We start from the raw sequence: 23002 nt of genomic DNA, 5'->3' as shown, positions 1-23002 counted from the left end.
ACAGTTTTTCCAAAGCAGAGTCTGGTTGGCATTCATTTGAGGGAAAGTGTTCAGATGATGTAGGATCAGATTGATTCTCTGTATTATGCAAAGATCAAATAGAATCCATTAAAATATTATCGATTTAAACTTTGTGCTGAAGTATTCTCTATAAGAGCTCTGTCATTAGCCCTCTGAAAGGGCTGATTAGACCCTGACATGAGCTATGAGCATATAGAAGCTACCAAATGGTATTTGTGTACATAGTGAAAGGAGTAGGACATTAGCAGGGGGATAGAACTAGATGTCTCTAGAGCTTGCTTCCAGCCTCAGCTACTCCGGGATTCTGTGATGACTGCACTCTGGCACACATGTGCCACATCCTCCCTGCCTCCCCCTGTGTCATGACTTCTCCATTTTTCTGTCCACCCTATTATTGCACTATCAAAAAAACCCAAATGAAACTGGCTTTTTAAATGTTAAAAAGAAGTATTTTACTTTTACATCAAAGAGACAAATTGAGCAAATGCCTCTGGTGTATTTGACAGAAAAGAAGCTTCAAAATGGAATCCTTTACAGATTGACTGGACAGCCTGTCAGTAATGGGCTTCTACATGCTTTGTAGGTGAGAGCAGAAACCTCATTATCAATGAATGCATGTCAAATAGAACATAACAAACCCTAAGTACAGAGTCGTGTAGTGAAGTTACCTACCCACAGAGGGTTAAAAAATTTTATCTATATTCCACTGGCAGAGAACAGCATACAATTCTCCTTTTAATTTATGTATTGGTTTATGTGGGTATCAGTGACCAACTTTTGAAAGGGACAGAAAGACAATCACATGAAAAATAAGCTGCTATATGTTATGGTAGTGATATTTTTGCTGGTTTCTTTTTGAATCTAAATGCATAGTTCATTTTGATAAGTTCCAGCTTATGATAGCCTATGAAATGGTCTTTATTATCATTTAATGCATCGCAGTAACTTAGAATCAAATCATAAAACTCTCAGCATGTGCAAGCAAAATTAAATTTAACAGAAGAGCAGTACCAATATTTTGAAAATTTCTGCGATCTTTTCAAGTTCATTTTTACAAGTAAGAGAATGTTTTCACTGTTGCAACTGAGTTACAAGTGAAAGTAATGAATTCCTCATCATTTAAGATGTAGTATTTGAAGATAGGAAATGGTTTAGTATTCTAATACCAAATTCCTGAAGCAAGTGCTTGTAGACTGATAGATCAATATGCAATAGCCCTCATTCAAACAATCTCTATGTTATTTTGTCCAGTTTTAACTCTGTTATGATTTCCTGAAGAACTGGAGGAAATTGCTGACGATGACTATGGAAGTTTTATTTGCTGAAATCAACATATGAACGAATTATTTAAATGGACTGAATTTCCTTTTGATTTTTTTTCTGCTTTTCCATACTGTGTTTTGAGATGAGTCAAATTGATGACTGAAGAGTAAGTATAATCTCTTAACATGACATGCATATAATTACACACTGCCAAAAATCAAACTGACTGCATTACACTTGCTTATATTTTCAGATACTATGAAATGTATCTGAATGGAGCTTCGGGGCTGTCACAGAGATAATCAATCAGATGACAGATGATTTGCCTTTCAACTGTGCAAATGAATGCAATGGATGTCTATCATAAATGTTTTGGTATCTCTGAGGTTGCCACAATAAAATGCCCTTTTCAACAGAATGCTTCATTATTTTGTCAGAGGAACAAATACATTATTGACAAAACTTAAAGTATTTGCCCTAGCAAGCTATATCATTTAAAATCACAAACGTCAGGTTTGTACAACTGTTACAGTGTTTTCACAACATGCTGATTGCCTGTCTGACAATCTACCATGAGCAATTCTGCATAAACTACTGTGAGTCTGTGCAGAAACCTTTTTCATTCATATTGGAAAGTATGAACTGATTTCTTAAGTGATGTACTTTTGCTTCTCAATGTGAAATTATCATTGTCATCATGCAATCGTGCAATGATTGCAGTCTTGAATTGCAATCTTGCAATTCAGCTTGGGAATGTAACCAGATAAAATTGTGGTAAGAACATGCAGACTCAGCCAAACTCATAATCATTGTGTTTGCTCTGCATCCGCTGTCTTTTGTACTAACAGACTCCAAGTATTGGCTTTTACAGCTGGTGGTTAGCTTGGGGTGCATGTGAAAAACCCTTTCAGTATCAAAATGCTAATTAATCGGGTAATTCTGCCTGCAGAACAGTCTGAGCTATTTTGCAGATGCATTTTAATCTTACCTTGTGTGTCTGTATAAAGTTTGTAAAGCAATATAGTGTCCTTCAGTGCTGAGGTTGCTGGGGTATTCATCGAATCTTTCCCAGTGCCCGCACAAGGCCAGAGCTGCTATTTATACATAGGCATTAATGAGCCTTCCGGCACTTTTCTCCTTGCATGCCATTTCTCTGCCTGGGTTACAAGTGCAAAGACAAAGTCCCAGTGGCACAACTGGCGAAGAATCAAACACAGAGGGACACCCCTGATCTCTAGTTCAAGATGCAGATCATCTTATTTTAGTCCATTTGTTGTAGTCTTATACTTTCGCAGATGAAATCTTTCTTCCTTTTTCATCTCTTCATGATTTTCCACTCAGTGAGATAATATCCAAACCTATAAACTTTCCAGAAACAGTTGCAAACAGTTCTATTTGACCTGCAAATAGAAGCCATTAGGTGTAGAGTTCGTTGGGGTTTTTTGACATTTTTACTTTGTCTTTTCTGCCTTTTACTTTGGAGAGCAAAGCATCACTAAACAAGTGATGAATTCAGAGAAGATCACGCACTGTCTATATGTATTTAGAGGGCATAGCAGGGTCAGCTGCATGTGAAATACACTTGGCAGTTCTTCTGATTTATTTATTTTGATTTATATTATTTCAAGGTTTTTTCTTTTATCAGAGGAAAGGTGTTGAATGGGAACCAGCTTTTGTTTTTACATTATAAGGCCAAGATTAGGCTCCCCATTCAGTAATGGGAACAAAAATAGGCAGAGCTTTGAGCAGTTTCCTTTCATGCTTCAACAGTACAAAAAACCCCCATTCCAAATTTCTAAAATGCTCAGGTGCTTTGCAGTGGGAGCCATAACCTTATGCTTCTAACTAACAGCTCAGGTCACCTCTTCCATCAGCAGCAGTGTATTACTGCCAGGTATTTGCTTAGTGTTCTGCAAGGAGGAACAGGCCAGTTCCCAGCACAGAGTTGTCTGTCCTCGGTGCCCAAACTACCATTTTGGCGTTGCATTCGGCAAGCAATCTGGGCAGCAGTGACCAGTAAGTTGCTCATCCTACCCGCGGTCTTTTCAAGTCAGGACTGAGATATATTAGCAGTGGGAGAAAACTGCTGCTGCTGCTCCCTTCAGTCACACAGTTGCAGCTGTAATTGCAATGAGTGCAGAAGGCCCACTCAGGCTGTTATTAAGTTTCCCTTAAGTCTTAGTTTGGGCATAGTGGGACTGAAAAGACGGTAATTTAAGTGTATGCCTCAGAGCACAGTACAGCGCCAGCCTAACTAACAGTGCTGTGTAATTGTCCTCTGAAAACAATGTTCTCCCCCTGACTACAACGCATGGTAAAGTGCATTACCATCTTGGATGGGATTTTCTGGCTGAGGAGCAGAATGGAACACAAGAAATTCTCATCATACTTCATTTTTTTCCTGTCCTGTCTTCATCCAGGTTACACCCAGAGATTTCAGTAGCATAGACAAAACAAGAGTTACTATCCTGATCTCTTAAAGGAACTCAGCATCACTATTCTGAACTAGACCAAAGTAACGTGAGGAACTAGTCAAAGCTAGAACTAATTTTTAATTGAAAATAAAACCCAGTCACTGCTTCCTTGGTGACAGGATTATTCCTCCCTCATAATGCTGAAATGGATTTCAAGGAAAACGCATCTTCAGGTAGACTGGGGGAGCCATAAAGATGTTTGACTTTGCTCATAGCAGAGCCACAAGAAAAAAGAAGTAAAAATATCCTGAGCGGCCTCTGGTAATTATAAACACACATAGGGCAGGCTTCTCATCGCTGTCAGTCCTCCTCTTGCCAGCTGACCCATCTGGTCACCATGAAGGTCCTTTCATGTGATTTCTGTTTGAAGTGTTGAGGTGTTTTCTGAATACTGACAATGGCCTCTTTGTATGGTGAGCAGAGCAGGGAATACTCTCAGTCAGTCAGCTGATGGGGGTAACCAATTCTTACCAAGTTGTTTTTTTTCTAGGCTGAAAGTTGGAGGAAAGGTGATTTTTAGAATTTTATAAATAAATGGGTGGGGGTTTTATGGTCAATATGAAAAAGGAAAGAAGATGAAAATTAATCATTAAATCAGTAAGTGACATTTGAAGTATTCTAACCCCTGCAAAATATCCTGAAGTGTGGCTTATCTAATGAAATGAAAGGTAATTCTTCCAGCAGTATCATGTGCTATTCCTGTTTCCAGAAACAGAAACTTCATTTGCTTTCTCTAGTGAACCCAATCTGATTTTTCTCTAGGGGCGCACAGGGCCTATGCATTCAGATGGACCAAGGAGGCCAAATGGTGTTTTGGTATCCCTCACAGGAGAGAAGAAATGAGTGATGCTGACAAAAAGAAAAGGGTATAAGGACTCTCACTGACCTGTATGAGTGTCTTCACAGAGTCCCAATGATCTTTAGTGAAGCCTGAGTGCTGCAATAATCCTGCATCCCTCATCGCTAAGGAGAGAGTGCAATCAGCAGGGTGAGGGTAGGGTACATGCCAAGCCCTCCCGCTGGACCGCATCTATCATGAGTCTGTTTAGCAAACAGCCAAAGTTAGCCGGGGACAAATGCTGCTCTTGCCCACAGCGTGTCTCATCCCCACCCGCTGAAAGGAATCCTGCACTTGGCACCACATTCCCAGGAGCATGGGATTACTCCCCTCTTCTTGGTCCTCAGCCCATTGCAGTGCCAGCCAGGGCAGAAGTCAGCCCATGAAATTCAGATTTTGGATACTAAACAGCAGTAATTCAGCATTTTGCCTCCACCCTCCATCAAAAAGGTCTATCTAAAGCATAAAGGGTTTTATTCTAAATTTTACCTTGGTGTCTGCTTAGCAGAAGATTTTTGTCTGTTCCAGATCTCAGGAACATTTTTGGACCTCAAAAATTGCTTTGGGGAACAAAGCTAGTAAGTGTTTGAGACGTTACCATCACAGGAATATATGTGTATGTATTAGAAACATGTGCTTTTGCTAAAATAGTCTTGGAACTGTTTCTGCATGCCTCTGGTGTCCCCTTGGATCATTATTGCCATTCTTTCTGTGCTGGCATTCCAAAGCTGCTGATTCACAGCCTACATCTGGTTCCATAGCGTTCTTGCCAACTCAAAGCCTGATGCATTATTTGGACGCTTATCTTGCTTGAGTCATTCTCCCTCTGTCACTGACTTGTTTGTTTTAACATCCTGTGTGTTATAAATACATTTCTGCAGGGCCTTTCCTCACTATGTTTGATTAGACTATTTGACTGATCAGAAATTAACTGTTTTCTTCTTTCTTTCCTTCTTTCTTTGGGCTCAGTTCTGCAGTTGAGGCTAGGAGGACAGTTGTTGATACACATGTGGAGGCATGTTGACTTCAGAAAGGCATGGTGTGCATGAGGAAACCTGTGGAGGAAGAGTGACCAGGCCTAGGATCATGATAAAGCTCTGTAAGCTGTCACTGGTGAGAGCAAAAACTGGGCTTTCCAGACGTGTTACTGTGGACAGCCACTTGGGATTTTTGAAACTTAACATTAAGATGTTTCTAGACTGACATATACCCCAATTGTTTTATGTATCTGTGTTAATTCATTTATAATTACTAATGAGTTTGAATTCTTCAGTCATGTGATACGACTTGGCCATCAAAGACAACATGTGAGATCAGATAGCAGCTGAGATTTCTGCCTAATTTATCGGCTATAAAGAGGCTGGAACAGTAGAACAGTGACTAAGCTTCACTATATGCATGTTAGGAAGAATGGACTTCTTCAAATTCCTGCACTAAACCATCTGAAATGTTAAATGACTCGCCATCCTATGGAGTTCAACTTCTCTCCATCAAAAGTGGCCAAGATCCCATCCTATGGAAATCAGTGAAAATTTGCAAGTAATTTCAGAGGATCTAGGACTACTTCTAATACACATCTATCCCTTGCCTTTAACCAAGGCTGTTTTTAATGCTCCAGCAATTTCTGTGAGAGTTCCTCATTGAAAAAGCTGCTCAGGACATGATGACTTCTATGGGCTGAGGCTTCCTTCACTGAAGTGCAGAATACGGGTAGCAGCTGCGCAGCCCTCTTCACCAGAGCACTTCACACCTTTTATGTCCAGCTTTGCTAGGCAGAAATAATTTCCAAGTGTAGGATGTGAATTTGGTGTCCACAGTCTTTCAGTCTTTCCCTGCTGAAAGCTGGTTATACTGCCAATGTGGTCAAGCAGTTGGTGGTAAGGATAATGTGCACTGAGAACAGGATGGGCAGCCTCCTCAGCCATTTCACTAAAAACTGATTGTACAGTGCTTTCAGTGAGTGTTGGTTGTTGTCCAAAAGCCAAAACCAGCTGTCCTTCAAGAGACCTATCTATAAACTGGCGCAGAAATCCACCATCAGTGACTTGTAACAGCAGTCATGTTGTATTTTGAATGGATGGAGACAGGCTGGACATTGCTGGTAGTGGTCATTGTGCATAGCACAAATAAGCAAAACATACCGGGCTCAGCAAGATTCTGGGCTCCTGCAATCTGAATGTTACCAGCTGCCCCCAGTTCACAGCAAGATTTGCAACACCAGGGGGTTTTCTCCAGCAGATTCTTGGAATCTTACAGTTATTTGGGAATTTTCACTTTCAGGGATTTTCTTGCTAAGAAGCACGCCTCAAGTCTTTGAAACGCTGCGGAGTGTACACTTCACTGGCTCAGAGCAAGAGGGCACAAGCTGTGAGGGTTTTACTTGTTTTCAGCCTGTCATTTCTTTGATTGCTTGAGTTCAGCCTAAGGACTGGACCAGTAGAAAATATATTCTGTAGTAGAAGATCTATCCTGGACCAGTGGCAAGACCTATTCTTCAAATACAAAGTGTTAATTGCAAGTTAACAAAAGCAGGAGGCAGATTTAAAGATCCATGGTCTGCTTTTCTGAGCACATTTCCCTTTCCTGAACTTTCACTGAAGTCTTCTCAACTCTGAGATCTGGCCAAACATCCACATTCACGTTGAAATGATAGAAATTTGTACCAGGAAATAAGAGTGGGAAGAATGAGAACAGCAATATGAAGCCAAAATGACTAGCAGAGAGAGGCATAAAAGCAGAACTATGTTAGAGAGATGGGGCTTCTGGCTGCCAAACATGTCATCACTAGAAATGTTCTAATGGTTACAGTATTGGTATTTTGAAAATATTTAAGGAGAAAAAGTAAATAAAAGGAGCCAGATACTAAGTCACTGTAGGAATATATAGTAAGGGCCATATGAGAAAGGCTACTAAATCGAGTGGCATGGATATAATTCACTCCCAGGCACTGTGCCAATTTAAGGCCTAATCTCTGCTGCATTATTTTGGGCCTGGTCTCTGTGGTTGCTGATGAATCTGTCTTTTTCCATCTCACTGTAAAAGGGTGTTTAGCCCCAGCGACCTGAGACTGAACAAGCAATTTATTGCAGGGAATGAGTTTAGTGTTCCTGTGAAGATGGAAAGTTACCAGCTGGGTTGTCTTCTGCACCTAATCCTAGTCAGGTATTCTCATCATAATATCTATTAGACCAAGCATAACTGAAAGGTAAAATTTCCCAAGTATCCACAGGACCTGAAGACATTCAGCACCTCCAATCAAATTGTTCTTGCTGCTGAGACATGACACACACATGCATGTTCTTTCACTCTATACTGGGATCATCGTTGGTAGCAGTGTAAGGTGCCCAAGGGTTAGCAAGGTTTCTCCCATTCTCATTACAAATTCAGCGTGGAGTGTTGTGTGCAAAGTGGGTCCTAATCCCAATTAGATTACTTTGTTTTCTGGTTCTTCAATATTAGGTAGAGTTTTTGTGCATGATTTCCTTACTGCTTAGTCTTGTTGCTTGTCTCTTTTCTGTGGATTGCTTCTGAGATCATTTCTTCTCCTCGATGGAGAATTCCAGATAATTCACTTGTCACTCTGATTTACAAGGAATGAAAGAAGGTGGTATGTCCCTGAGAAATCATGTTTGTCATCAGTTGACTTACTCTGGGGGAAGTTTTTTTTTGAGACCATCAGCAAGGAGGTAATTACACAGCTGGATTTAGTCTATCACCCAACTCATCTTTTTGGTGCCTTTACTTACCTAAAACACTTAATTTTTTTCCTACACCTGCTTGATGCAAAGGTGCAGGATCACTTTAGTACCACTAAATTTGAGGCGGAAAATGAAAAAGCAGATTGAAAGGAAGCTATCACATCCTGTGTTGGCTCTGTTAGAAACCTCGTCTTCTATGCAGAGCACTGAAGCACATTTTTGTTATTTTTTCCAGGACTGAGATATTGTGTTACTTACCAAACCTCATGTGTCTGCTTACAATGGTCCAAGTTAATTGCAGTTGTGGTGATTGGTTTTATGATAATGATGATCTGTGTCTGCCAGGACCTGGCTTGAGACCAGCTGTGTGCTTCTATGCTAGAAGATGTCCTTTGTTACAAAGCCGTGGCCTGGTTGCAAAGCAGACAAATATCCTCAAGGCAAGTCTCTGTACCCCATTGCAAAGCTTTTGAGCCTTCAGAAGTCTTTAAACCAGACACCTTAACTATACGAATTTTGTCTATGTCAAGAGAAACAACAACATAAACCAGAAGCACAACAGGCAACGTGGTCCAGGGAAGAGTCAATTATTGGTGAGTAGTTTGGGAGGACTGATCCATGAGAGAAACAAGGACAGTTTGTTGTACTAGATATAAAGAATGCCTGAAAGAGGGTTTGGCTGATGGCATCTGGCTGCCGTCACCAGCCACAGTCAGGCATGGCTCCAAAGCACCAAGACGAGCAGTCTGACAAACTGCTTATCCCAGTGGCTTGCCAAAGGCTGTGCTCCAGCAGGAAGACCATCGGCGCCAGGGAAACTGCAGCCGAGGCTGTTAATTTTCATTCTCGGGGATTGTTCGGTGTTTACCCACATCCATCTTCTCATCCCGGGGCAATCTTCTCCTCCTACCGCCCCTCCCCAAACCACACACAGTGACACAAGCCTTTTGCAAAAAGGACTCTGCACTCCTTCGCTTGCCAGCATGACCCTGGGGGGAAGCGATTATCGTGGCCATCAAGGCTTACCCACACAAACACTCAGGAGCATTTGCTGATGCATTAGTCCCCTCCTGCCAGCTCCTACAAATAGAGAGGCTGTTTATGGAAATGAAGAATGGGATATGTGATTTCTTGGGCACACTTTAATATGCTTCCTGGGCCTTAGCTTACGCTTTATTTTCCAAGGTAAAAATGATACTTATTTTCTCTAGAGCAGAATGTTAAATCAAACAAAACCTGGGAAGTTTTTCTTGTGAAATTCTTCATTTTGCCCATATTGCTAACAAAATACTAAACCACACCACTGATTCTAACTCTGTGTGGCAATTTCCCATGCTAAAGCAACAGCTATTCCCATAATAATGAGCTAAATGTTTTGAGCTTTAAAGTGGGCATTTTTTGAAATGGAAAGTTATGTCTGCTCTACTGGTAACATCAATGGACCACAAACTAAATACTCTAAAGAATAAAACAAGCTTTGAACTCACAAGAGATGCCAAACTTCAGATTTATCTGTGCTATATTCTCTCTATTCTGATTTTGATGTGGCTGATCTGCTTCATCTGTGTATAAGCATACCTTAAGAAAAATGTTTATCACACCAAGACACACGATTATAAAGAGAATGCAAACTTCCAAGCCTTGTAAAACACATATCTCTAAAACTAAGATTACTTCTAAGATGGTGTCATCTTTATGCTTAGAAAATATTACTGAACGTGGAAGTGCCTTTGTTGGTTGATTTGATCCCATTTTATCCATAGCCTCAATTATACAATCAAAAACATTAAACAATTTTTTTTTTCAATTTGAATTCTTTGATGATAAAAGCTAGTTCATCCTAGAAACTTGATAAAATAGGAGGCCAATTTAGCAAGTGTGATTTCTAATACACTCTTAAGAAACTGGACCGTGATACCTTATGATGCAGAGCTGGGATTTGGCAGTGTGGTTCTTGATGTCTGCAGAGAGTGGTAACCTAGTGCACTGATCTGCTCTGTTGCCATGAAAAAGCCACGATCCTGGTCCATTTGTGTATATGCCATCATCTCAGACTTTCATGGAGACTAACTGCTTTTTTGGGCATGAAGTTTTGGTCTGACCCCTGAACCTTGTGCTCATGTCCTACACAGCATTAATTTTACCTAAGAATAGTTGTTCACTTCTTTTACAGCAGTCGGGACCAGACTGTTAAGATTGTAGATAATATATATGGTGAAAATTGCTTCAAAATCTTACCAAAATTATCTACAATCAGTGTTTTTAAAAAGATCAGCTTCTCAGGTAGACGGGTGCTAGCACACACATCTGAAGTTCCAGTAAAAACCACACTGCTGTAAGCAGCACAGGACATCGGCTTCAGTGACAGTGACCAGAGCGGTTTTGATCCAGTGATTGAGAAATCCCCTCTTTTGCCTCCAAGAAGCTTTTGACTTCTCTGCATCTGCGGCAGCCCTGAACCACCACTGTGGGTCCTTCCATGCCCCTAAGTTAATCCTCCCATTTCTGGTGGTATGACAGTTTCTACCTTCTCAACCAGTAGTTATCTACTGAGACGTACTGAATGTGTTATTTCCTGAGACAGTGGGTTTATGTTGTAAGGGCTTGAAGGGAGGAAAGACGGGAACCTGAGTTTTGAAGTGTGCTTTCTGGTCACCCACTGCAGAGACCTACTCGGCTTCCGCTTAAATGAAAGTCAGCCCTGCAGTCAGGTCAGTATTTCTTTTGCATGTCGCATTGTCAGATGCCTGTAACAGAGGTAGATAGATACTTGTTAAAATAGCTGAGAAATTATATTATCAGTAGTTACTGTGAGAAACATCACTCCGAATGGCTGAAGTTGCAGGGAACTGAACAGAGATCACGTCTTTGGAAGTGCTGGGTAAGGTTAAAATACAGCAGGTTAATACCAAGCTGCAGTATCACATCTGCTACAGCTGCCCTAGATATATTTATATGACCAAAATGAAGGGTGAAACTTCCAACCAGGAACAGTTCAGTCTCCCACATATTGTCAGAGTATTTACATATTTGATTACACATGCAAATTAGATGCTTAGACATATAAAGGCCTAATTTGCTTTGCTAGATAACCATGTATAAACTGGATGTAGAATTTGAAAATCTGGCCCTAATTTGACATGATTACTAAATTATGCGTATCAAATCCAATCTGTACTCTGCATCTGAGGATGTTCCCTAAATCTTACCACATTGTAGCAACATTGCAGTCAATGAACATTCATGTGAGAAAATAATCAAAGGAAGAAATATTGACCCAGAAGGGTTACAGAGCTTTATTTCTGGGGAATATCAACTGTTCCTGTTCTTTATCGTGTTACCTTGCCTCCCTCAGGTATATGATGGGGAGAATTTTCACAGAAGTAAAGCCTCTTATTCTTTTCTCTAGTAAGACTTACTTTATGTGAGATTGTTTTGGTACAATCATAGTAGACTAAACTAGCTTTTATGAAGAGGCACTATTTTATTCCTTATTGCTTACAGTTCTTCTCTGTAACCCATTCCCAGTTCAGGGCAGTAACATGCATAATGCCTGGTCTCTAAACTTTACTATTTGGTACTAAAATGCTAAAGGTATTCAGCTGCGCTACAGAGGTGTGTTGAAAGGTTTTTACTATATATGGATTACAAGGTGAATTATCTCTGCTTCATGTACCTGAAGATTAGGGTAATCCCTAATGCCATGCAACTGAAATCCACTAAACCCCCAGAGAGAGTCGTAGGCACTGCTGTGGATAACACAACTTCCCTGCTCGTCACAGGAACTCCTGGTACAACCAGAGGGTCGAAAGTTTGCCTTGCTCCTCTTCCTGCTTAAATCCCCATGTGGAAGGTGGCTGTCTACAAGGGAGGGAAGGAAGGAGTGTAAACTGGTGAGAATGGAAGCCAATTGTTATGGTAGAACCACGTACAGATGAAAAGATGAATACAGAAAAGTTTAGTGGTTATAAATCTGTCATTTTTTGCTAATCTCTTCAGCTACTCTCCATATGCAGGCTGTATTCCTTAGCAGGTTTGAGAGAATAGTAAAAATGACTCTCCAGTCATAGGAAATAAGATGAAAGTTGGAAATAAGATTAAAAAGTTGGAAATACGATAAAAATAAAGTGTATCCATGAAACAAGCAATATGGGGTAGCAGTGACGGGTACCCCTGAGGCTGAAAAAAATGAATCATAGTTGAAATATCACCCTTTATGTCATTCTGCCAGTAGATGTACCAAATAAGTGGCGTTAAAGTCAATGCCTGGTATTTATGGCTGGGGATTGATTTGACCTCAAGTTCTTCAGTTTTGTTATTCTGCAAAAGTACACATTGTACTACCAGAGCAGTGGCTGCCTCAGCGCCGGCACTTGTCTTGTTGGCCTCTCTTGCCTTGAACAGTGTGAATTAGCTTGAGGCCAGAAGCTGTTACCCCATTTAGTTTATGTCATTAGCCCTTTTGCTGTATGGCTGGGAAAGCAAGGGACTCATAACTGAGACATCAGAATTAGCATGAGTAAAGCACAGGAAGTTTTACCAAAGGCAATTCTGCACCACAAGGGTTTTTTAATGGCTGGTACTTTTGGGTTTGATAGGTAAACATGTAATTCCTGATCTTACAAGAGGAAATAAATACATGTGGTTTGTCATCTGACATTGCCAGAAACTTTACAGGTTAAAAGAAGCTGACTTGGAATGAATCATTAAGCAAACTCTCTAAAACAGGTTAACAGTCCCACTAGTTACAGTGAGTAACTAGCAGTATAGCTATCCATAGGAAGATGTGCTTCCTATTTTGTTAAAATATCTTTTAAACCTGGCAGAGCACAGAATTCTTGCTTCTGGTTGCTATTTGTGTTTCTTATAAAAATATGTTATAAGCAGGAAATTTATTTCCTGGCACTAATGGACTTGGTCTTTCAACGTTTGCAAGGTAGCTGGGAGCTATATGCAAATGTTTCTATACCACTAACACCGCCTACTTCCAGAGACATCACTAAATACTGGAATACCAAATTAGCAATTACAAAGCTGCTAATCACTACAGTGGTATTCACAAAGGCTTTCCTTAGCCCAGCCAGGTTAATCTCCCTGTGCTGCCTCTACAGCCAGGAGGAAATGTCCATAACACAGGTCAGAGCAGAAACCTAAAACTTAAGTGCTCTAAATGATTCTGTGGAGTAGGCCTGGTGTGAGGGGGTCTCAAGAGACAGCTGCCCGACCCTGCAGGTGTCCCTGCATTATACCCCATACATTTTAGAAAATAAATTCTAATAAATCAAAATAAATAGCAGTCATGCAGGGGGCAAAAATGAACAAAAGGAGAAAGCTGCTGATCTCATGCTTCCCTGCGGAGAAAATGAGGAAAGGGTGGAGAATCACCCCGACAGTTTCTGATTTTCCTGTCAGATAGAACGGGAACAATGAGGTGGCTGGGGTGAGCCTCAAAAAAGCACTTTCGTTTTGGCACTTCGACAACTGTTGGCAGCGTTTTCTTTTTTAATGTCAACATTCTGTGCTCAACCTCAAGGTAAGCTTTCCAAGTCACTCAAGGTAATTGATACATTGGGGATGCGGAACCGGAACATTATGTCCTTGATGTTACTTTAAAATACTGCAAACCTGTATGTTGCCTTTGGGAGAAGGGACTAGAAAACTCCAAATGCATTCTAAAAGTGTTGGCCAGAAATGGGGGGATTCAGTGCAGCCCTTTCCTTTAATGTGTGTCCCAGATTGATTCAAAAACTGAGTTTATGTCTTCTGCTGTAGTTCTGATGATTAAATACTGCCCTGCCTCTCAAGCTGGATCTACTTTAATTTTATCTGGAACTGTCCTTTTGCTGACCGTGTGTACATTGTATACAAAAGCAGTAAGTGCTTCCTGCTCTGAACTTACAGCAGTCTGCTGCGAAGTAGCCTCAAGGCTTCACAACTGAGGGGGTTGAATTTGGTGCAAGAGCTTGTTACTGCAGAGACAGGCTCCTCTGGTCAGTGGAGCAGACACATCACTTACCGGCAGCTGCAGACATGCTCAGGCTCTGTACTCCCCATGGCCATACAGGGTGGAGGGAAGCCTCTGCCACCCGCTGCCTCAGCCAGCACCCACAGGACACTCAGTGAGGGGAGGAGGGTGGCTACTGGACCCACCTATGTCCACCTCTGTGTCCAGATGTTAAAGCACCGCAGAAGGGATCCAAATGCCTATGTACAAATGTCTTGGGCAGCCAGCCTGGCCTCCAGCTGCCTCTCCAGAACACCACAGGTCTCCTTGTAGGTTGTGTGCCACATCTGCAGCCTGATTTGGGTTATCTTGGGAATACCTGAGTGTTACATGGGACAAGGTACATTGTTCAATTGAGCAAACCAAGCCCCGGGGCTCAAAGAATGACAATTACTAACGAATACCATTTTTTTTCATCCTGTAAGATATTGTCTATCAAAACTGTCTGTTGTGAAAACAGATGTTGCTTGCGTTCTGTTGGAAATGCCCTGACTGAGAGGGGAATTCTCCTCTGAAACTGCAGGTCCTACAAGAACCTGGAGAGGCTCATCAGAGCTCCCAAGACCCTCACTCTGGCCGTAGCTCGAGTCTGCACAAACTGTATGAAGGTATGGTCTGCTCTGTGTTGCTGCAGGGGCATGGCTACAGCTCATCTAATCCAGCGACGGCAGCACGTATCCTGCTGCGGTCAGGTGGGGAAGACTTGTAAGACTTGTCCTAACTGTATTCTTATAATCATGCTCTTCCTGTGCACAATAGTCACTGGGTGTAACTGTAAATAAGGATTGCTTTTATCTTGAAGTTCAAAACGATGAGGTTTCTCCATTGCTTATGTAGTGACTGTACACTGAGACACAAGGATGACAGCTGCCAAGGCCAGCCAAGGGCTTCGTGTTCTTGGGAGGGTGGCTCCAGGTGAAGCCTTTTTTGTCACTGCTGTGCTGTGTTATCTTACAGTATAGTTTACTCTTGTAAAGCAAAACTGGCTTCATTACAGTGTGCCTATGCTGTGAAATCGGTAAAATCTTTCTTTAGTGCTTGAAACCTGAAGCACTTTCTAAGTTCACAGAAGTTTCCAGGTTTAAACATCAGTTATTTTTGTCATGTGAGCAATACCGCTGCATTCATTTCACTGAAAAAGGAAATACAGCAGAGGTGAGGCATTAATCAGCACTATAAAGTGCAATGCCTTCAGCTGAAGCTCAGAAGATCCTGGCTCCCATTCATAGCCCTCATTTACTTCATTTTATGCAAGCCGTGTGTTCTGCACAGATCAGTCACAATACTAAAAAGTGAAGATAGGGTGACAGTTGCCTGTTCTGTTTATGAACAACATAACTGGATGTAGCAGCCTCCATGGCTCACAGGAAAGGACACAGGCTGCAAGAGAGGTGCATTTAGAAGAACCCCATGAAGCCAGTGCACGCTCTTCGAAGGTAACTATGCCTCCTTGGTCTCTGTAAGCAGAGATTTTCCAGCGTGATGCTGTCTGATTTGATTTGAAGGGTGAGCTCTGGAGCTAACAGGGAGCTGTAACCTAGCAAGGTTTGTCCCTCCTTAGAAGTTATACCTTGTCTCTATGGCCAGTCAGAGCTCTCAGGTAAGGGCCAGGAATCTCTGGGCCTTCCACAGATCGGCTCTTGCTTCTGAAAGCTGCTCTTGGCTTCAGTTCTTAGTGAATTCAAACAGAGTAAAATTCCTTCCCCAGGGACACAGGTTGTTCCTTTGACAAATAGCTGCTCCTGTCCCTCTAACCTCCTCACAACTCCTCTCCCTCTGACCTTGTACCAGGACCACTTTCCTCCCCCAGTGTTAAACAAGATGGTATTTTAAACAGGGGGAATCCTTAAGCTGTAAAGAACTTTTTGAAATGAGACAGAAGTAGGATTGGCATCAGCAAATGTATATTTATACTCTGTGCTGGCCTCAAACCATATTTAACTTTTAATCAGGTTTGTTATGGGAGGGTTTGTAGCCAAGATCAACCCTACAAACACAACAGGAACCCATAAAAAGATCTTAATACCTCTGATTTCTGAGTAAATATATGATAAAGAAACTGGTTTTGATAGTGTTGTTTTCAAAGTAATTAATTTTTAACCTTAATCTTTACTCATTGTAAGCAATAGTTTATTTTTCAGCCATATACAGTAATTTTCAAAGAAACTGGTCATATATAGCAAACAAAATCCATGTATGATGCCAATGCAGGCAGCACCCTGGTATAATTTCCTTCTGTTCTTCTAGCACAGCTTACACATTTTTTTGTGGCACAAAATAATTTAATACTACATTAACTATATACGGAATGTTTACAGATATTGAAATCATACTTCTGATTGCTGAAGTTCAGCACCAGGCATATAAGGGATAATTGTAATTAGCTCATATCAACTTGTCCACAAAGTGCCCTGGATTCACCAACAATTATTTAAATGTGTTCAAGCCTTAACCAAGAGCAGCATGTGAGTAGAATAGTGATTTTTGGAAGGTAATCAGCAGCTGGACTGGAATCTATTCAGAATGAAATCCTGCTCTCTGTGTCTCAGTGTTATGGGCATCTGTACTATACAGCTGCTGATTTCACGAAAATAAGAAAGGAATTGAGTAGGGAATAATGACATGCTCTGAGTTTTGTCAGTAGATCCTGAAGCCAGGAAAGATCACAGAATGAGTGAGGGTGGAAGAGACCTCTGGGAGCCATCCGGTAGCCCTAGAGTAGGGCTTGGACCACATAGATCTCCAAGAGACTTCACTGCCTTCCTGGGCAACCTGTGCTGGTGCTCAGTCGCCCTCACAGTGGAAAAATGTTTTCTGATGTCCAGAGGGAAACTCCTGTGCTTCAGTCTGTGCCCATTGCCTCTGGTGCTGTCAGCGGGTGCCAGGATCTGCTGCAGTGAGCATATCACTGGACTGTCCTCAAATCTTCTCTAACCTAATCCATGGTTCCTTTTGGAGAACATCCAGTCCTAATTTAAGCATTACTAGGAACCAGAGTCCACCAGACCTTTCATAATTCTAAACAAATGATCGTATCTGGTAAATTATATGTTTCTCTGGTAGCTTGAAGGTCATTCTATTGTCCTGACACCGGCCTCCTTGTAGGCACTTGGAGACTGTGCTTTGTGCTCAGCTCTCCATAGCACATTGAATGAAACAAGCTAGGCTATGTGGCTCTCGCCATGGGGTGTGTTTAGACTTTTGGATACTCTCACAGCTTTCGTCTGAATCCTCCAGCGTGCAGCAGTGTTCCCTGTGAATGGTGGCTGCAGTGCTCTGCTACCAACTGAACCTGTGCCAAACACTGTTGCAGAGCCCATACCACTACCTGTGAAAGCAGCACATTAAAGCTTTCACTCACACGAATAAACTCACAGAAAATGAGTGCAGATCTTCATTACGACGCCTGTCCCATCACTGACTGCAAGCCAGGCCAGACATTTTGCACTGTCAGACATGCTGCTGCAGCTCCTGATGCGCTTATCTCTGCTGTGGTTTGGCAGGAGCCCTTCATCGTGTGCTTGGTCTGTATGGAGTGAAATCTTTCTGCAAACTGGTTTGTTGTGAACTGTGAGCTCACAGCGCTTTCCTGACACCCATGTAGAGGAATGATTTTAGCTTTCCTGTTACATCTTCTGACTCTTCTTGCTTCATTCATTTCAGCTAGACAAGCTGTAGAGCTGTATACAAACTGCTCCCAATTACAAACTAAGGTGAAGTCAAGAGTGTGATCTTTATAAGAAATAAGATGCATTAATCAGAAAAACAACAGGCAGGAGGGAAAGCACAAAGTCCCCATTTTACTTGGCGATGTCTCAGCACAAGGGCCAGCAGGGGAGAAGGCCTGGCCTGGCCAGAGCGGCAGGTCTGAGGGAAACCAGCAGTCAGCCTGAGAAGCAGAGCTGGGAGAGATGCAAGTATAAGATTTCAGGCCAAATCTGTACTGGGGACAGTTTCTGCGGGGCTGGCTCATGATGCCAACTCAGCCAAGATACAAGCAGCCTCAAAGAAGCTGTAAATAAGACTCCCAATGATGCATGCTGTTGCCTTCCGTGGTTCTAACTTCGTTCCATTTTTCAAGCCTACGATTCTAAGCAACTATCTGTTCACCTTGAAGCTGATCATGAGTAATCTGATGCATGCTGTGCATGTTATTCTGGAGGAGAATAAATTCAAGGACACACTGGAAAACTTAGAGAGTCTCAGTGTGCTGGTTGGTTTTGGCTGGGATAGAGCTGATTTTTCTCCATAGTAGCTAGTATGGGGCTATGTCTGGATTTGTGCTTGAAACAGTGTTGGTAACAGAGGAATGTTTTCGTTACTGCTGAGCAGTGCTTTACACAGCTTCAAGGCCTTTTCTGCCCCTCACAGCACCCCACCAGCAAGGAGGCTGGGGGTGCCCAAGAAGTTGGGAGGGAACACAGCTGGGACAGCAGACCCCGACTGACCCAAGGGATATCCCACACCATATGGTACCATGCTCAGCATGTAAAGCTGGGAGAAGAAGGAAGCAGGGGGACATTTGGGAGTGATGGCATTTGTCTTCCCAAGTCACCATTATGTGTGATGGAGCCCTGCTGCCCTGGAAATGGCCGAGCACGTTCCTGCCCCCGGGAAGCGGTGAATGAATTCCTTGTGCGTGCAGCTTTTGCTTTACCTATTAAGCTACCTTTATCTCAACCCATGAGTGTTCGTACTTCTACTCTTCCAATTCTCTCCCCCATCCCGACAAGGGGAGTGAGTGAGCAGCTGCGTCGTGCTTAGTGGCCAGCGGGGTACTGAATGTGCTGAGGGTTTTTTCAGGAACCTGAAGGCAGTCTGCCTGCTGGCCTGGCAGTGAAATTGCCCACAGGACAACTTGATGAAGCAGGATCAGCCTGTATCTCTCTGGGAAGCATTAAGAAAATGAGAACATTATCTAAGGCTTGAGTCACTAGAAGTTTCTTTTGTATTACTATCTGCTGCCTCTCCACTGTGTCTCCAATGCTGAAGGTGACTATTGTCTCAAGGAAGCATCTCAAGGATGGCTATGGTTTGCTGAGCAGGTACCCACAACCAGAAAGTATTCATGGGAACAGCGGTTAAATGTCAAGTTAGTGAGAGGTTACTGCTGGAAGGGACACCAAATTCTTGGTATATTACTGATTTTCTGTACGATGGTAGCTGACCTGTAAACTCTGTATTTTTGTTCTGTGACAGCTGCAGGTTCTTAATCTTCTTTCTTTATTGTGAGCTGCTGCCTTTCTAGGTTTGGGTCTTGCACTTTTAAAAGGATTTCTGGGGTTTTGACACTTTAATACAATTCTGCATTAATAGGGGTTTACTTTTTTGCAAGTATCTTTTCAACAAACGCACTACATAGAAAATTAAAGCTTACTAAAAACCAAGTATCTCTAGAATAAAACCTTTGTTGGGACATCCCTGGAAGTACCATCTCCCAGAAGCAAGAGAAGTCAAGAGCAGCTCTGTGCCAGAGAACTAGCAGATGGATGACATCGCCCCTATTAACTGGTTTGGCTGCCTCACTACAGTTCTGCTTCATGAACCAACCTTTCAAGAACAGAAACTGTAATGCGAAACATCAGCTAAGCAAGTATTACTGACTGAATTGCACTGGCAATGCACTGAAAACCACAAATGAAAGGATGTAACTCTAGAGACTTCAGTAAAAGGATTTTATCTCTATCAGTACCACTGGTTTATAATCCCTGAAGACCTGAGATATAGTGCTGATGAAAGAGGACTGGTGTAAAGGTCTCCCATCTCCCAGCAAAACTGTCTTCTACTGAATCAAAAAAATGCTGGTTATGGCACTGATAGCCCCGCCACATAAAACCAGCCAATTGAGCTATAGCCCACAGCTACTTTTAGGGGAGAGCTGTAACAAAAAGAGACAGGGATTTGAAAGGAGCACCTAACACACTAAGCATCATCTCTGGCTGAACAGTACTGAAACACTTTGCTCATGTTACTGCCCAGTGCTATGATCAGTGGAGGCCTGTTAGCACCAAACAGGACTGAATTGTTTAAACACTTGAATAGACACTGGGAAAGTGGAAATCACAGTGGTACATAGAGAAAAAGAAAGTAATTTTACCACTCTTAAGTCATAGCATCCTGCTAGTGGAAAAATCAGTAAACAGCGATAAATTCTGCAATGTTAACAGTACTCTGGCTACTGACAGCACAGGCTCAGCAGGGCAAGGTCAGCAATTACATCCCATAAATACCTATGCAATCACATCTCCAAAAAGGTAAGAGAAACAAAATCATTGGTTACACTCATGCTAGATTTGAGAACGACTTTATAAAATAAACTGATATAATCAGCCTCCAGCAAGCCTGGAGACTGCTCGCTTGTCACCACAAGCACGAAGTCACAGGATCAGCAGTGTACAGCCAGGATGGATGATTTCAGTATACAAACATCTGAAAATGCTTACACTATGAAACAGAAAAAAACCCTTATAAAACTAGTTTTAAACCAGTGATATAGCACTTTAGTAGCTTCATCAAAACCCCACTTTTATGATTTTTAGCTTCTTCCCAACCTGCCCATTACTAGCACTGGCTAAACGGCAGTTCTAGCCAATACCCAGATTCAGGTCAACACACCATTTATGAACTGGAATGGGAATTGCTCCTTATACCCCTGACTGTGGTAGTAATTCCAGCTCTGACAGAGAAGCTCTCTACATTGGGAAGGCACGTTCCTCCTTCTTTCAGTCTCTTCAGCAGATGGGTTAAACCAGGAAAAGACAAGACAGTATAGAAGTTTTAACAGAATTTAAGATATGGGTGGCTTTGCTGTTGCATGTCCAAGTAGGTGATGCATGTGAAGATGTGGCACATCCCACTAACCCAACATGGGGAAGGAAGAACAGTTAATGCTAAAATATATCCTTTCACTAATCTTTACTGAAAAACAAAAAAGCCCCGATTAAGCTGAATAGTTGCAGCTGACTTTCTAGCCCTGCTCCCAAACCCTGAACCAGCATTTACTCTGTGTTGTTGTAGACTGCCACCTAACGCTGAGGAACACAGGCGTTACTCAGGGTAGCCAATTGCTGCTCTCCCTTTGTAGCTGCTCCCTACCTGGTAACCCACAGTCACCGAGTTCCAATTACCCAAGCCCTGCACCAGATCTGCGGGTTTCTGCCAGAAGCAAACCATTCCTTCCCCTTCCTGGCAATCCTTCTGAACAAGTCATGCTCCAGCACTATGGCATGAACAGGCCAATGCGTCTGGCTGCTCTGCTGCTGCATCGCCGGTGTGCTTCCAGCATTGGGACTAATTTTAACTTGTTTTACAGAATGGAACTGCGTGACCTGGATCAGCACTAACAGGCCTGGCTTAGGACATTTTTATCCTGCAGCCTCAATCTTGTAGATCACTGAAGCTTACTGCGTACTTGAACTACTGGCTTCACCACAGTTCAGAGAACAATCTGAACAGAACCAGCCACAGCAGGTTTGTTTGTTTCTTCTCTCTTCCTCCTAATGTGGACTAACAGTCAGTGCTCCTTCACTCAGTCTTGGCTTTCTCCCATTCCTGGTGAAGAAATGATTTCCTATAAATTGCTTCCCTAATAGACATACTCTTAGTTTTCCCTTCTTCCCTCTGGCGATTTATTTACTTCTAGGAAAACCTTTGCAAAAAAAACCCCAAAAAACAGAAAACTCCAAAGCAACAATAACCAAACAAAAAATACCCCCCCCAAAAAACAACCCACAACCACCAAAACAAAAACAAACTCCAAAACAAAAACAAACAAACAAAAAAAAAAAAAAAACCAAAAACCAAAAGCAACAACTAAACAAACTACAAAATCATAGAATAGTTTGGGCTGGAAGGGGACCTTCAAAGCTCATCTAGTCCAACCCCCTGCAATGAGCAGGGACATTTTCAGCTAGATCAGGTTGTCCAGAACCACATCCAGCCTGTCCCTGAACGTCTCCAGGGATGGTGCATCCACCACCTCTCTGGGGAACCTGAGCCAGCGTTTCACCACCCTCATTGTAAAGAATTTTCCTCATGTCAAGCCTGAATCTCCCCTCTTTGAGTTTAAATCCATGACCCCTCATCCTACCATCATTCTTATAGGCCCTTTCTAAGTACTTGAAAGGTCACAATAATGTCTCCTCAGTACCCTTGATTTGACTACCTTCTCTACCCCGAGAAGCAACAGATTTGTTAATCCTTCTGAAATGTCAGTAAGCCAGGCACACTCATTCCCCGAGACACGCTCATAGAAAACAAAGTTTTTCATGTCTGGCCACCCCCCCAATGAGCTATCACACACAGACAAATAGCAAACATTGATATTAAATACTCAAAGTGGTATCACAGAGCACACTCTTTTGATCTGCACTGTTTTCATCCGTTTGGACTCCCACTGTCCCTCAAGCAGAGGATGAGGACACTTGCAGCTTTAGCTATCTGAGAGCTTACACAGCCTGCTTCAACCACTGCTCTTCCTGAAGCAGCGATTTTTCACCACCTGTTGGTAACACTGTGGGTTTCTTTTGTCTGGACTAATGCACCTGTATTAAGCCATATCCTATGGACAACCTGCACTTCTGGAATCCACTGCTCCAGCTGTTCATTCTGCTGTTTGTTTACCTGCTTGTGGTGGTACCTCACAGGTAAGCCTTCAGAAAACTCCCAAAATCTGAGTCATTACCTTTTCATGCACATTCTGCAA

This window comes from Nestor notabilis, unplaced genomic scaffold, assembly GCF_000696875.1.
Source record: "Nestor notabilis isolate BGI_N333 unplaced genomic scaffold, ASM69687v1 scaffold10368, whole genome shotgun sequence".
NCBI lineage: Eukaryota > Metazoa > Chordata > Aves > Psittaciformes > Psittacidae > Nestor > Nestor notabilis.
The sequence above is the reverse complement of the archived record's forward strand: the minus strand, read 5'-3'. Positions refer to the sequence as shown.